Here is a 12,535-nt window from a genome sequence, read left to right on the forward strand (position 1 = left end):
CTGCACTACAGATAACAACCGGAGGAAAGGCAATAAGTTAATTACATTTCTGACAGAATATGTGATTTCACATCTTATTTTCTACAACTAACGTTACATATTGAGAGGAGTAAAAATATCGCTCAACTTATTTCATGTAAGAGAACGCAACTTAGAAACGCGGCGCCCATTGATTTATTCAGCTTTGGTTTGCTATACTGTCTTGCCAATATAATGCTTACCTAACAAGCAAATTGGTACTAGAAAACAAACTTACCTACAGTTTATATACTAACAGGTTTTTAAATGAAACTGTCAAATGAAAATAACTGACATCAAAAGCAAACGATAATATTGCAAGCAGTTCAGAATTATACAGTTAGCTAAAGTTACGTGACGATGCACTAGCCCCCCCGCTAAGCCATAATGTTGACGCTGATGAGAAAGCATATTACTGTCAAATAACATGATTTAAGGACTTCAAATAAAGATAAACCATAACTAGAACCGATGTAAAAACAATATTACCTCAGTTTATCCAGCTGTGTGGTTTCCAGTCGAGGTAAACTCCAACTTAAGTGCAGGTGGCATCCGGCTGTCCACGTCAAATGCACCGACTCAAGTGAAAATATTTTTTCAAGACTCATCTTCAAGTATCCAAAACATTTCGCGCCATAAACCCCTTAACCAATCATATCAAATTGAAGCTTATGTTGTCAGCATTACGGGAAAGATTTCAGAAATAAAATCAGTCATTGGACAGCTGAGATATTAGACGATTGGCCATCGTTACTTTTGTAACGAAATTAGAATGGTCGGGCTTGTAAGGGTTAAGGGTTAAGAAATGCATGTTGTTGTTGTTGTTTTTTTGTATGCTCATATATTTGTCTTTTCTGATGGTTCTGATCAAACAGAAGCTGAACAGCAATGTCACCTGACCAGTCAGACGGCAGAGAAATACACTCAATGTGACAAGAGATTCAATCAAGAGGGGAGACTCAAAGTACACAAGCGTATACATGCAGGAGAAATGTTGTACCAGTGCTCCCAATGTGACAAGACATTCAAGTATATGAGTGACCTCAAAATACACCAGCGCTTTCACACAGGAGAGAAGCCATACCACTGCACCCAATGTGACAGGAGATTCCGTCAAATGGGGCATCTCAATATACACGTAAAGCGTATACATACAGGAGAGAGGCCGTACCCCTGTGCCCAATGTGGTAAGAGTTTCGCTGAAAAGGGAAGTCTCAAAATCCACCAGCGTATTCACACAGGAGAGAAGCCCTACTCGTGCACACAGTGTGGCAAGAGTTTTAGTCATGCGGGACCACTCAAGAAACACCAGCGCACACATTCAGAGGAGAGGCCGTACCACTGCTCCCAGTGTGGCAAGAGTTTCAATCGAATGGCGCGTCTCAATATTCACCAGCGTATACATACAGGAGAGAAGCCGTACCACTGTGCACAATGTGACAAGAGTTTCACTAAAAACGAAAGTCTCATAATCCACCAGCGTATTCACACAGGAGAGAAGCCCTACTCATGCACCTTGTGTGGTAAGAGTTTTGCTAGTAAGGGTACGCTCAATATTCACCAGCGTATTCACACAGGAGAGAAGCCCTACTCATGCACCCTGTGTGGTAAGAGTTTTGCTAGTAAGGGTACGCTCAATATTCACCAGCGTATTCACACAGGAGAGAAGCCCTACTCATGCACCCTGTGTGGTAAGAGTTTTGCTAGCGTGAATGAACTCAAGCGACACCAGCATGTTCACACAGGAGAGAAACCGTACCACTGCACCCAGTGTGACAAGAGATTTAGTGATGTGTCGTATTTCAAAATACACCAGCGTATACATACAGGAGAGAAGCCGTACCACTGCTCTCAATGTGACAAGAGTTTTGCTCAAATTAATGGTCTCAAAATACACCAGCGTAAACATACAGGGGAGAGGCCATACTCATGCTCTCAGTGTGGCAAGAGTTTTAGAAATGGAAGAAATCTCAAGCAACACCAGCGTATACATACAGGAGAGAGGCCGTACCACTGCTCCCAGTGTGGTAAGGGATTCAATCATATGGGAAATCTCAAAGCACACCAGCGTAGACATACAGGAGAGAAGTACCACTGCTCTCAATGTGGCAAGAGTTTTGCACAAATGAATGGTCTCAAAATACACCAGCGTACACATACAGGGGAGAGGCCATACTCATGCTCCCAGTGTGGTAACAGTTTCACTACCGCAAGTCATCTCAAGAGACACCAGCGCATTCACACAGGAGAGAAACCGTACCACTGCACCCAGTGTGACAAGAGATTCAATCAGATGGGGAGTCTCAAAAAACACCAGGGTATACATGCAGGAGAGAAGTACCACTGCTCTCAATGTGGCAAGAGTTTTGCTCAAAGGAATGGTCTCAAAATACACCAGCGTATACATACAGGAGAGAAGCCATACTCATGCACACACTGTGGCAAAAGTTTTAGTTATCCGGGAGTACTCGAGCGACACCAGCGTATACATACTGGAGAGAGGCCATATTACTGCTCCCAATGTGACATGACATTCAATCAGCTGTATTCTTTCAGACAACACCAAAGTAGACATACAGGAGAGAAGCCGTACCCCTGCTCCCAGTGTGGCAAGAGGTTTGCTGTTCAGGGTGATCTCAATCGTCACCAGCGCATTCACACAGGGGAGAGGCCATACCCATGCAGCCAATGTGACAAGAGTTTTTGTGAATTAATAACACTCAAGAGACACCAGTATATTCATACAGGAGAAAGACCGTACCACTGCTCCCAGTGTGGCAAGAGTTTTGCTGTTCAGGGTGATCTCAATCGTCACCAGCGCATTCACACAGGAGAGAAGCCCTACTCATGCACCCTGTGTGGTAAGAGTTTTGCTAGAGTGAATGAACTCAAGCGACACCAGCATGTTCACACAGGAGAGAAACCGTACCACTGCACCCAGTGTGACAAGAGATTTAGTGATGTGTCGTATTTCAAAATACACCAGCGTATACATACAGGAGAGAAGCCGTACCACTGCTCTCAATGTGACAAGAGTTTTGCTCAAATGAATGGTCTCAAAATACACCAGCGTACACATACAGGGGAGAGGCCATACTCATGCTCTCAGTGTGGCAAGAGTTTTAGAAATGGAAGAAATCTCAAGCAACACCAGCGTATACATACAGGAGAGAGGCCGTACCACTGCTCCCAGTGTGGTAAGGGATTCAATCATATGGGAAATCTCAAAGCACACCAGCGTAGACATACAGGAGAGAAGAACAAGAGAAAGACCAGAGAGAAAACTGTACTACTGCTCTCAATGTGACAAGAGTTTTGCACAAATGAATGGTCTCAAAATACGCCAGCGTACACATACAGGGGAGAGGCCATACTCATGCTCCCAGTGTGGTAACAGTTTCACTACCGCAAGTCATCTCAAGAGACACCAGCGCATTCACACAGGAGAGAAACCGTACCACTGCACCCAGTGTGACAAGAGATTCAATCAGATGGGGAGTCTCAAAAAACACCAGGGTATACATGCAGGAGAGAAGTACCACTCAAGTGCTCAAAGGAATGGTCTCAAAATACACCAGCGTATACATACAGGAGAGAGGCCATACTCATGCACACACTGTGGCAAGAGTTTTAGTTATCCGGGAGTACTCGAGCGACACCAGCGTATACATACTGGAGAGAGGCCATATTACTGCTCCCAATGTGACATGACATTCAATCAGCTGTATTCTTTCAGACGACACCAAAGTAGACATACAGGAGAGAAGCCGTACCACTGCTCCCAGTGTGGCAAGAGGTTTGCTGTTCAGGGTGATCTCAATCGTCACCAGCGCATTCACACAGGGGAGAGGCCATACCCATGCAGTCAATGTGACAAGAGTTTTTGTGAATTAATAACACTCAAGAGACACCAGTATATTCATACAGGAGAAAGACCGTACCACTGCTCCCAGTGTGGCAAGAGTTTTGCTGTTCAGGGTGATCTCAATCGTCACCAGCGCATTCACACAGGGGAGAGGCCATACCCATGCAGCCAATGTGACAAGAGTTTTTGTGAATTAATAACACTCAAGAGACACCAGTATATTCATACAGGAGAAAGACCGTACCACTGCTCCCAGTGTGGCAAGAGTTTTGCTGTTCAGGGTGATCTCAATCGTCACCAGCGCATTCACACAGGGGAGAGGCCATACCCATGCAGCCAATGTGACAAGAGTTTTTGTGAATTAATAACACTCAAGAGACACCAGTATATTCATACAGGAGAGAGACTGTATCACTGCTCCCAGTGTGGTAAGGGATTCATTAAATTGAGTACACTCAAGCAAGTATTTGTACATGCCTGTAGAAAAGTCATGTGACCTCTTATTCCACATTGCTGTGTCATCAGCACCTCTGTATTTACCTTGATCTCAGTGTCTGTGTCTTCCAACGTTTTAGCTTAGTCTTGACTGTACAGAACCCAAACTCAATCTCAACAGAACCCCACACTCGACCTCAACAGAACCCCAACTCAACCTCAACAGAACCTCAACTCTTCCACATGTGGCTTAGCCACTTAAATCTCTTTTTTTCAGTGTATAAACACAATCAACAACTGGATGTCTCAACATTTTCTTCAGCTGAACAAAGAAAAAAAACTGAGGAAAAAGGAGGAAAGACTTTAGGTTGACACTCTCTGATACTGACACAAAGTCACCTGCGATAGGAACTGATTTGACCAGGCTACTTTATTGTATAGTAGAATAGGGTTTGTGGTTATAGTAATAGTTTACTATTGTTGGTTTACATGTGACTGTTTTCCTGTTATGTGGGTGTTATGTGGGTGAAATGACAAAAAAGTAAGCAAAACTGCTCAAATATATGTTCAACATTCAGTATTTACTGAAATGTGCATAATTTGAGGTGGTTGCCGTCCGGTGACGTCATAATATGCAAATTAGATGTGTAAATTTACCCCCTTCATAAACTTTTGTTCATACTCAATGATTTTCACATTTACAGACCACTTTCAAGCCATGGCCTTTTGAAATTTTGATGTAAAAATCCAATGATGTTTTTTTTTTTTTTAAACCTGGCGCCTAAAGGGTTAAAGCTAAGGATACTGTTACATTTATTGGTGTCATAATTGACAGTGATCTAAATTTCAACAGCCACATGAAAGCAATAACTAAATTAGCTTTTTACCATCTTAAAAACATTGCCAAAGAGGTCTAATTTAATATTTGTCATGCAGTCATCTCCAGTAGGGTTGATTACTGCAATGGGCTGTTCACAGGCCTTCCTAAAAAGACTATCAAACAGCTTCAGATCCATGTTTGGTCTTGAATCAATACTTGTAATGTGGGCAACAGTCTGATGTTGGTTTCATCACAATTAAACATATTTGTGCATAGTTGTAGACTAATAACTACACTATAGTCTATAGGTATGGGATTCACCTTGGGGGCCACACCCACAGCTCTTAGATAAGAGGCCCAGGTGAATGATAAAAGAGGAGATGGTGTGTGTGTGTGTGTGATCACATGAATATGTGTGTGTGTGTGTGTGTGTGTGTGTGTGGAAAAAGAGAGAGAAAGTGAGGGTATACACACAATTTTTCATGTTACTGGTTCCTGTAATGCTGTCAATGTTCTAATTGTTATGCTGTTTTAATTGTGCTTTGGCAACACTGTACTTACTTACAGTCATGCTAATAAAGCAACCTTGAATTGAATTGAATTGGTCCTCAACTCGGTCTCTTCTGCTCTGTTTCTCTTCTATAAGGGTGTTGGGGGAAGCTTAGGCTGACCTCTCAGTCTCTCTCTCTCCCCCTATCTCCCTCTATCTTTGTCTCCAGCTCTGTCCTTTTTCTCTTACTCTCTCTTTCTCTTTTTTCTCACTCTCTATACCTTTCTTGGAAACACTCTACGGTAAGGGTACATGAATTATCATGAATTCATGCATGAATTAATTCATGATTTACGTATTACTTCATTCCTTAATATCTCATGAATCATCAGTAATTTACATGAGTTCATAGTCTGTCATTAATGACCTCATATGAACAACACATTAACTAAAGCAGTAAGTATGGTGAGCACATCATTATGATTTATGATTTATTAAGAATTATAATGATGATTTCTTTTTCTGCCAAAAATGTTCACTACTCAAAAATTCTGATTAGAACACAACTTGTGCAGTTATCTAAACACACGCCATTGTTCACACTTTAGTTGAGGGGCCACTAACATGATGAACGCATGAGTAATTAACCTGACATACATGTAATCATGCTTAAGAAATCATAAATCATAATGATGAACCCACCGTACCTAATGGTTTAGTTGATGTGGTGTTCATGCATGAGGTCATATGAACTCATGTAAATTCCGTATGATTCATAACATATAAAGGAATGAAGTAATGCATAAATCATGAATTAATTCATGCATGAATTCATGATAATTTATGTACCTTTACTGTAAAGTGTTACCCATTTCTTTAATATTTGGGTTTGTAATCTTATTATTTGGTATACTGTTTCATCTGGTGTATCCTAACTTGTTTATTTGTTAAGTTTAAGTTTGTGGTATTGGTTAAGTTTCCTTTTGTTACTTTGTTGTTATGTTTTACCTACCTGAGTTACTTTTACATTGATATTGATTACACTTACCTTTTCAAGCTTAATGCCTAATAAATTGTTCCTTTTAACCAACAGTCATATATCTTAAAGTCCTAGTATGCCATGCCGTGCACTGCCATAGCCGATAAACCAGTTACTTGGTAATAGATACAAGAAGTTATTAATAATGGAGTCAGATTAAATAATACTTTTTGTCATGGTATTGGTTTTTAAGAGCAGTTAAAACTGTCTGGTCAAATTTGACCATGAACAGTAAATTACCAATTAACTCTTCACCCTATTTGTCCATTGTTCACACATGATCAACAGGAGAACGGGCCAGCACTTTGGGCCTGCTCTCTCCTTTCAAGTGAGGATAGCCCGACGTATCTCAATGTCAGGGATATATTTTTTTTTCTCCTTTCATTAGTAAAACCTACTCTTACTGTATAATTAAACATGGTGGAGCAGCTTTTTATGTGCACAGCTCTGGAACCAACTTTCAGATGAGATCAAAGTTGCCATTTTAAGTCACAAAGGAAACTTTTAGTTTCTTTTTCTTTCGGTCTGCAGTTCCATTGTCCCATTCAATTGTGCCGCAAATAAACACACAGTGCCAGTCACTGACAGTAATGCATCGGGAAGTCATGATGATAAGCTATTGGTGCGGTGCAGCAGCAGCTTGTGATGTTAACTAAGTGTAATGTTATGCAATGTCATGCTTGAAAACTATTATTGCCAGGCAATGCAGGCAACACTGGTGACAGCATCATGATCGAGCCCTGAAAGGTAGCAAATGTGTGCATGCACAGCACTGCTGTACACTGGGTGACTTGAATTGATGACTTGCACATTTCTGAATCTGGTAAAGTATTTTAGCTAATTGTAATCGATAGGCCAGTAGGCCAGATTCTAACCCATGGTTTATGGGTAAGTGTGTCACGACATCAGGGATGTGAATATCTACTGCTTTGTGATTGTCTGTTAAATGTAGTTCTTTGTAACATGTTTGAGTGTGGTATGTGGTATCCTCATGGCTCAGTTCACAGTGCACTCTTTGGGATGAATACTATTGTTCTTTGTAGTACTATTGCTGTCCTTAGTTTGTCAAAGGGGGATTCTGTGAAGTAGTTGTGCTGTCATTCTAACTCAGTAGACAGATCAGGCAGAGTAAGAGTGTAACGGCTCGTTCTTTACGGCTCGAGAGCTACAGCTCTAACGGGTTTCTCTGAAACTCTGAGTCTTAACTATGTGGGTGTTAATACTCCACCAGGGGAACTATTTAGCCCTGTGGTCAGGAATTTTGGCCCTGAAAGGAAATGTATGTGTGCACGCACATTTTGGGCCTTCTTCAAGAATCTCCATAGAGTGCTGCTGATGTGTTTGACTAGGATCATTAACACCGAGTAATCATTTTATGCTGTATTATGTATTTTAGTTATTACTTTTTAAACACGTTTAAACTATTGCCCTTTTATGCTTTTATGTGCTATATTACCTTTTGTGTTTTACGTAAAGTATTTTTTTGACTATTGCCCTTCTATGCCTTTAGTAGTTGTTACTGTTTGCTTTTGTTTATGTGAAGCACATTGAATGACCTGTGTATGAAATGTGCTGTATAATAAACTTGACTTGACACAGATGAAGTTACAGGTGTTTCTGATTGCTTACTGTAAAGAAAAGATCACAGTGGTTTTGTCCCAAAAATACACCAACATTCAGTCAATAAGCAGTCACATATGTAACTATTCTGAACTTATACACTGACTGGATCTTACAGCTAAAGAGATGGATGCAACATTTAAAGTTATAACTGGGTGTGCCAGAAGCCCATTTTCGGGCCGATTGGTGCCAACTCAGGGCACCAAACGTTATTGTTATTTTGTGATAGCTATAATTGTCTATAACACAAAACATGCATGAAGGACACCTGGGACTCATAGCTGAAGCTTAGTAGAACACTCAATGTACAGGTAGTGCATGACAAAAATGTGTTATGCATGGGCAGCAAAGCCATGAGGAGGGAGGGAAATGTCAAAACCCATGTTAGTTCATATCTTGAGGATACAAGACTGTTACATGACTGTGACGCCCCACTGCTCCCCCTACGGGCCGTCTGCCGTTTTCCGTGGTGGCCACACGGGCAGGTTGCCGGCTTGCAGTGGGGAGACTTAATTAAGGGAGATTGGCCTCACCTGGCACCGGTGTAGGCCTATATATATCATCGCCATCCCTTCTCTCTCTCTCTCTCCCACCTTTCAGACACATTTTTGACACACCGCACTGCAAACCACTACTCACTTACATATGACCAACACGCATCCATACACTTAATTTCCCCCCCTAGACATATCCATTCATTCTAAATCACTTTAAATAAATATAATTTATTTATAATTGGAATTTGTTGCCAGCCTCTTTTGTGTTGTGCCATGAGCGTAACAATGATATATGTCTTATGCTATATGTGCTGTGTGGATGGGACATACAGTATGTTTTATATGTTATATGTCATATGATATATGTGCTGTGGATGGGACATAATATGGCATTAATAAGGTTTTGTTTCTTTTAACTCGCATACAACACTGTCCTGTGGCTTATACAGTACACAATGTGGCTAATACACAGGCAATTACTGTACCGCCCCAGGGGACATTAAAGGCTCTTAATTCTGGACCAGAGTGGACATGAGGTTTGCTCCCGTGCTGTAACCTGTGGTGACTACACAAGTGGTCAGATTTATGAGGTCAGTGGAGTCTGGTTGTTCCTCATTCACCATTTCGGCAAATTAACAGTGAAACGACGGCAGCTAAACACGGTAAGAGAAGTTTTGAGTTGATCAAAATATAAAACTGTAAACTTAAATTGATCATATGAAGAGTTAAAATGGATTGATTTTACTACAGTTTAATTGTTGAATTATTTTTATTCAGTATTTACTGCAACAAGCTAGTTCCACTGAACTTTTTCTAGAAGAGCTAGTGTGTCCTATGTTTGGTGACATTTTCACATAATTGTATAAACTTAAATAATTAATAATGTCCTCTCATTATTATATCTGGAAGGTGACTGACATGATGATGGAACACACACTCTTTCCTTATCTGGTCATTATATATGTGGTCCAAGGTAAGTAGCCAGTATATACTGTGTGTTGATATTTTCCTGTGTGCTATAAGTAACAAGTCATATGTTTACATAGACAGGCACAAATAAGAAAAAAAAGGAAAAGAAAATAAGTACAAGCAATGGGATTTTATTATGGCTGTAGCTACTGATTATAAAACAGCAACGTGATGTGTGGATGCTTACAAGTGAGAACAACAATAATTATAAACCCCCTAACTAACTTAACTAAAATAGACTATTTGTCTAATGAATTTTGATACCAGAGCAATAGATGCACTGCATGTTTAGCTGTTAAGAGCAGTCACGTGTTTGCTGTGTGCTTAAGGTGTTAAGGCTGGCAACCATAAGGGGTGGAACCTGACCTACTCCCCGAGTCGGGATCTCTGTGTCTTACGAGGATCAGATGTGACCATGATCTGCAATTACACGTACCCGGCCAACCTCAGCGTTACGAGTGCCTTCTGGACAGTGCAGGAGTTCGGCGAAGAGCCTGTCTCTACAGACCCCAGATACGAGGGCAGGGTGCGTGTGGATCGTGGGAACATGAGCCGCCAGTGCACCCTCCACTTGGCTAACGTGACTGTGGTGGACACGCAGCAGAAGTACTACTGCAGGGTGATCACCCAGCAGCAGAAGCAGAAGTGGACGGGAAGGCCGGGAGTGAACCTGACGCTAACTGGTAAATATTATCACAGGTCACCCACCCCGCTGTGCGAGAAGAGACTGTGACTGATATAAGTAAAGCAATAGGCCATGTGGTTACAGGGTATTTTTAAACAGTTAGGGGGCATTGTGCGTTATGACAAAAAAGCCCACTTGTTGCTTTTTCTAAAACGGTTGCAACATACTCCCAATTTTTGTTTTTTATTATTGGAAGACTAACAAAACAAAATCACACAAACATTGACTGTCCGTCATCACACTAAGTACAAATGTCAAAACCGAAGGGGAAAAAAATTATAGAGGATGGACCCATTAAAATTAAAACAAATCAAGTAAACACAATTTTACAGGGACACACAACACTGTTTTTCAGCCAGAACTGTTGCCTAGGATGAAAAGACAGGACAGATAGTTTTTGTAACAATAATGGGTGGGAGTGTTTTACATCCAACATGGTTTAGCCAGACACAAAAAGAGCATATTTAGAATGTCTGTTTTCAGCACTTTTTGGTAATTTTTCAAGAAACATATTAGAGATTCATCTATATATTTATATTAAGGACATGTTTTATTATTGTTTGTGTGTTTACTTATAACTCTATAACTTTACTTTCTCATCCAACAGAAAAATGTATTGTATTTATTATTTATACGTTTTACAACTTAAAACCCCCTTTAGATCTCCAGGTGCGAACGCCTGGTCACCTGAGAGAGGGAAAGGCGGTGAATCTGACCTGCTTCAGCAACTGCACTCTGAGCGGCAGCGACAAGTTTGTCTGGCAGAAGGGCGGCCAGGTGGTAATAGGTCAGACCCATCAGACACTCCATCTTAGTTCCCTCAGCAGCGATGATGAGGGCAGCTACACCTGTGCTCTCAAAGGCTATGAGGATCGGCAATCCCCACCCCTGAAGATCAGCATCACTTGTGAGTCCAGCAATTGTACCACTCAATACAATACAAATGGGGAAGATCACGTGCATGTTAACATCTAGGGTAAAAAATAAAACTTTATATATTTCTACAAAACACATCTAGTATGATTACCAAGCAGTTAAAGTTTACAAAACAGATTCAAGTTTGTTTCTATTTTCCTTAGATCCAAAGTTACAACATTCAGATTTTGTGCTCTTGAAACTTATATTTATCTGAAAGTAATTGTGAAAGATATTACCAACTTTTTTTCTCATTCTATTGTCGTTTGATGTTATAAATATGTTCCTTTTCATGGTTTTGACATGAAAATGAACAAAAACTAAAGGGTTTTTAATGAAACTTTTAAAAACATGCTGTTTTGTAACTCTGTTACTGTGTGATCTTCCCCAAACACTTAAATGCATAGTTTTTCTTTGCAATCCTTTTTCCCCTCTATTCAAGAACGGCGTACGGAACACAAACATACCACATACCACATAATCTCATTCCAAAAGGCAAAAGCCTCTAAATACCACCTTCATCAAACCTGTTATCTTACGGTTCCTGAATGACATTCAAATAAGTTGACCGTCATATTCTGCAAATTTAATATGCCTGTCAAATCATTTGAATGTCGCTAAGCAACCATATGATGACATCAGATTTTTTTTCCATAGCTGTGTATGCATAAGTCGATGCACAAGTGATGGACATCCCAAAGAGTCGATTTTCAAAAACAACAGGATCACTGACTGCATCACTGCCGGAAAAGAATCTTGATATAGTAGACAATTCTAGGCACTGCAATAAATTCTCTTGAGAGGAAACGGTGCAGACATTTTGCAGTCAAGTGAAATGATGGTGTGACCTCATATCTCGTTTTTACTCCCAGATCCTCCAAAGGATGTCTTGGTGTTTGTGCGCCCTTCAGGTGCTATTCTCAAAGGTAGTTCAGTCACCTTGGCCTGCATCAGCGACGCCAATCCGCCAGTGGACAGCTACACCTGGTTCAAGAAGAACATAAACCATTCACTAGGATCAGGACAGCAGTACAGCATCAAAAATGTCAACTTGGAGGTTGCTGGACAATACTACTGTGAGGCCAGAAATGAAGTTGGAACAGAGAACTCTACTGACATGTTCATCAAAATAGCAGGTATCAGAACTCTGTCTTGCACCCATCAATCAATCAATCTATCTAT

At 40.7% G+C, this 12,535-nt stretch overlaps 1 pseudogene; it reads left to right on the forward strand.

The window, feature by feature from the left end:
- The first annotated feature begins 1,135 nt into the window (after positions 1-1,135).
- The window catches only part of LOC143123348 (uncharacterized), a 685,973-nt pseudogene continuing 674,573 nt past the window's right edge, over positions 1,136-12,535 (forward strand).

The sequence above is a fragment of the Alosa pseudoharengus genome, unplaced genomic scaffold (assembly GCF_046254945.1).
Source record: "Alosa pseudoharengus isolate Yale_2024_CS ecotype anadromous, Long Island Sound unplaced genomic scaffold, YU_APseudo_1.1 YU_APseudo_1.1_scf_1, whole genome shotgun sequence".
Taxonomy (NCBI): Eukaryota; Metazoa; Chordata; class Actinopteri; order Clupeiformes; family Clupeidae; genus Alosa; species Alosa pseudoharengus.